This window comes from Pteropus medius, unplaced genomic scaffold (assembly GCF_902729225.1).
Source record: "Pteropus medius unplaced genomic scaffold, Ma_sr-lr_union100, whole genome shotgun sequence".
Lineage (NCBI taxonomy): Eukaryota > Metazoa > Chordata > Mammalia > Chiroptera > Pteropodidae > Pteropus > Pteropus medius.
Window position 1 is genome coordinate 16,199,205 of NW_024344240.1, and position 4,423 is coordinate 16,203,627.

At 35.0% G+C, this 4,423-nt stretch overlaps 1 non-coding gene across 1 annotated transcript; it reads left to right on the plus strand.

Annotated features, from left to right (window-relative positions):
- Positions 1–49: 49 nt before the first annotated feature.
- On the plus strand, positions 50–184 carry LOC120607632 (U8 small nucleolar RNA). Its single transcript, XR_005654186.1, has one exon. It is a non-coding gene; the product is annotated as a U8 small nucleolar RNA (small nucleolar RNA).
- Positions 185–4,423: the final 4,239 nt, after the last annotated feature.

The following is a 4,423-nucleotide window of genomic DNA, read 5'->3' on the forward strand; positions in this document are numbered from 1 at the left end:
AAGAAGAAGAAGAGGAAGAAGAAGAAGAAGAAGAAGAAGAAGAATCTGATCGTCAGGTAGGATGATCCTTACCTGTTCCTCCTTTAGAGGGCAAATTGGAACGTGATGATTGGAATTCGCATGATTTGTGATTATTGTTTCTGTGTAGTCAGGGCTCGCAACACCCTGATTGCTCTTATCTGATTCTTCCTGGGGAAAAAAAAAAGGAAAAAAATTTTTTGGAAAAAAAATCCATTTCCCTTTTAAACATGAAAATGTATTACTGAACAGAAAGACAAAAGAGGGAATAATAATTTCAACATTCATTTTTGAGCACACACTGGCACCTTCATTCTACTGTACCTAGTAAACATTTATATACCTATGGCATATTGAATTCCTTAGGGCCTCACATGCAGTCAGTCTAACTTTGCTAAAATGCACTCAAGAAAGAGAATGCAGAAGCACAAATTCGGACAGCGGTACTCATCATCATACCATGCAATCACTATGAGTCCATAAATCAGATCTAGGCATAAATCCCAGCTATCCCACTTTTAGTTACATGAACTTGAATTAGTTACTGTATACTAGAAATTCCTGAATACTAGAAATTCCTCCATTTTTCCAAAGAGAAGGTTGAAAACTTTTTCTATCTACTGGAATTATATAAACTTTCAGGAATATAAATGAAAAAATCAAATGTCTACTTATAAAATTTTATTTATTTAGTCATATAAATACTTAAAATCATAGAAACATCAATTCAGAAAGAGTTTTGTCACTCTCACATTTCATGAAAGAGTTTTCTTCAAATTCTTAATATGCAGCATTGGCATCAGTTCATCTGACATCATCTTCATTTCTGGATGGGTTGTTTGATGCTGTCATTAGAAATTTTATTCCAAACAACAATTACCCATTCACATAACATTAAAACAATTGCTTTGTTCATTCATCTTGTAGGTGAATATTCGTACTATTGTGTTCTCTTAATATAATAAGTGATATCTGGCTTTTGACAGGCCTCTTTTTAAAGGCTGTTTATGATGACATCCAAACCTTGCAATTGTGAAGTCACCACTCCACTCCCACTCATCACAAGAATAACAAATAAATCTCTGTCAAATTCCTTTTCCTCCTTTTTTAGAGATTCTTCAGGTGATTTGTAAAAGCTTTGGAGACTAAAATTTTCTGAGATCATCTCAGGATTATGTAGCTTTAGAAGTTGAAGAAGTGCCACATAATACAAGAGACTTTATAAAGATGAAACTAAAGGTGATTCTCTCCTTTTTGAGGGTAGGTTTGGAAACTATTTCATCCTATATTTTAGTAAGTACAGTACTTAATCTCTTGAAGTGTGTTTACTCCATTGTAGGACAGAGCCAATAATAGGACTTTGGTCACAAATGGTGGTGAAGATTAAATAAGATGACGCGCTGCAGTATCATCTAGCACAGTGCTGTGTGCCTGGGAAAAAACAGACATTACCATTTGCTACTGCCCCAATCTGGAGTTCCACAAATTAAAAATAGAAAACCTAAAGAGTTATGTCCAAAAAAAAGCCCACAAAAATCTAAAATGAAGTAGATGTGGACAGGTTAAAGGAACTTGGAATATTCTTCCAAGAGGAAAAAAGAAAGAGTAATATAATAAATAAATTTCTAAACAGAAAGGATTCAAACAAAGAATAATAATAAGTATTTCTAATCTTTTTCTTTACTCAATAAAATGGTCATAGTATGCATCCAAATTACAACATAAAAGACTTTAAAAAAACAGATAATTTTGGAATAGTTTTGTCTAAAGGCAGTATTATCGAAAGAATAATATTTTAAGGTCCCGATTAAACTGTTTCAATAAACCAAGATGAGCTACTATATGAAGTGAAGCATAGAAATGTAGTGCCAGTAGTAGAGCATGTAAACCAGGGCAGGGATGGAGACTAAAGAGATGGCATTATTTGCTGAGTACTTTGGGTACTGAGCAAATTTATATTTTGGTGTTTCTCATCAAGGGATAGCTTTCCTTCCAGAGACCGCACTACCATCGGAAAAAGCATAAACCTTGGAACTCCAAAGACCTGAGTTCGAGTCTCAGCTTTTCTTCTTACTATAATTTTGGAGAAGCTTCTTAAACCCCCGGATCTTATGTTTCATCATCTTCAAACAGTGCATAAAAACATAAATGTTACAAGGCTATAGCAAGGATTCAGTGAAATGTTTATGACATGGCTAAATATCTGGCACATTGAATATTTCAAGTGTTGCTTCTCTTGTCCCTCAAATTATGCTTCTGAATATATTCCAGTTTTCAGAAGCTGAAGTTATCATAAAGCATTGTCAGCTGGGACTCTCACAACTGAGGGAGACTCACCCTTCAGCGTATAACAAAGCCCATCATGGCCTGATTTAGTTTTAAATAACAAATTCCTCAAACATGGGATTGGACAGAAGTAAACAGACTTTTGCTGAGTGTATGGAGTTGTTATAACGCTTTCCATTCAGCAGTTGTGCTGAGAATGGTTCTGCTGCTTAGACATACTCTTAAAGGGGACCTCATCCTTGCTCACAGGACTTTCTTATAGTTGTTATAAATGTCTCTACAGCCTTCTTTTAATCCAGGTATGAATGGTTTGAAACGCTTTTAAACACTCTAGCAAGGTATATTAATTAGAACAAGGTTTAGTTGACATAATAAAAGCACCCAAAATGCAGTAACTTAAGTCAGAAATTACTTTTTTTGCACATAGCAGTTCAGAGGGAAGCGGTGCTGGGCTAGTAGGACAGGTTTGCCATCCTCCAGACATGGCTTCCATCTCTGGATTCTAGGGAACTCCCATGCAATGAGAGGAGAGCCAGGAAGCACTCCACATACCTTTCTAGGTGCATGACCTATAAGTCACGCATACTTCAGATTACAACTCATTGGCCAAAATTTAGTCACATGTCCATACCAGCTACAAGGGATACTGGAAGCCTCATGCTAGAAAGCTATGTGCCCAGTAAAAGCCAAAGAAGAGAGAGATAATGAATGTTGGGGTTGGACCAACATAAAATTATGTTGATGTTCTTCATTAAATTAAGGAGGGAAAGTTGTCTGGGTGGTTTAACACTTTATTAAAAGACCACCTAGTTTTGGAAAGTACAAACAATATACCTTTAACCTGAAACTTGATGTGGTAAATATGCATAATATGCAATGAATAAAGACCCTAGGAACATAAATTGAGGCAGTAAGTACAAACCTTCCTGTTTATATAACAAAAACTTGAGTCATTGAGTCTTACTGAGGCCAAGCTACATCTGGGAAAATCTGAATATGCTGACCCAGAAAAGAGTTGGAGTAGAGCTGTACTGGAACAATGACAGCACTTAGCCTCAATCTTTTAGAAATTCAAAAGTTATGGGGAGGGCTCCCTGAACAAGCCTGAGCAAGCCTAGACAACTCCAAAAGAAGAAAAATCCCCACTCTGACACAGAGTTTATGGTTTATGAAACATCAGTTCAGATGAAGTGACAACACCCCCATTTGACTGTGAGAGAATATCTCTTTGGCCACAGAATAGTAAATTTCCATTTGTAGTCAAGAATAGGTTTACCAGATGTCATTTTGCCAAGTCTTATGGGAATCTTTTCCAACCTATTTGAGAGACTAATATGTTACTTTATTTCATTGTCTGAACTTCACATTTATTTTACTCCAACAGAAAACCAGAATAATTTGTCAATAAATGCTTGTCCATTAGCTTAAAAGAGTTCGTCCTGATCTCATAAATGTTTTTATTAACAAATAATTCTTTTCTCTGAAACTTCACACTTTGCAAAGCAGAGATTTTTTTTCTAATTTTTTCTAACGAGAACAGAGAATACACAGGAATTTTTAGATCTTCACGATTTAAAACACACACACACACACACACACACATACACACACACACACACACAAGCACAAGCAAACCAGAGATCAGTTTCAATCACTTATTTAAAATGGATAAAATTTAGAGGAAGTAAATCCCTTGAACTACTTGACAAAGGAATTGGAGAAATTTGCTAAGAAATTAAACAATCACTACCAGTTTTGAAGATTCTTAGGTATAAAAATTTCATTTTCTAGTGAAGAAAATCCAAAAAACTTGACTTGGGCAAATCCCATATGTCTTTGGACTTCAAATTTCTCATTTGTAAAATCAGGAAGTTGAAAGATATTTCTAAGGTATTTTCTGTTAATAGTTCATGAGTTTATGAAACCGCTAGTTAAGTTTTTTTAAAAAAATTCCAACATCACAAATGTCACAGAATTATATTAAATTTTGTTCCTGCTTCACATACAAGTTTAGTGAATGATAAATTTCCCCCAACTATTAGGGGGAAATCCAGATTCAGAAGACATCTAGTAAAGTTAAGATCTGTAAAGGAAGAACTAAACTGTTTTCTAGAGAGCT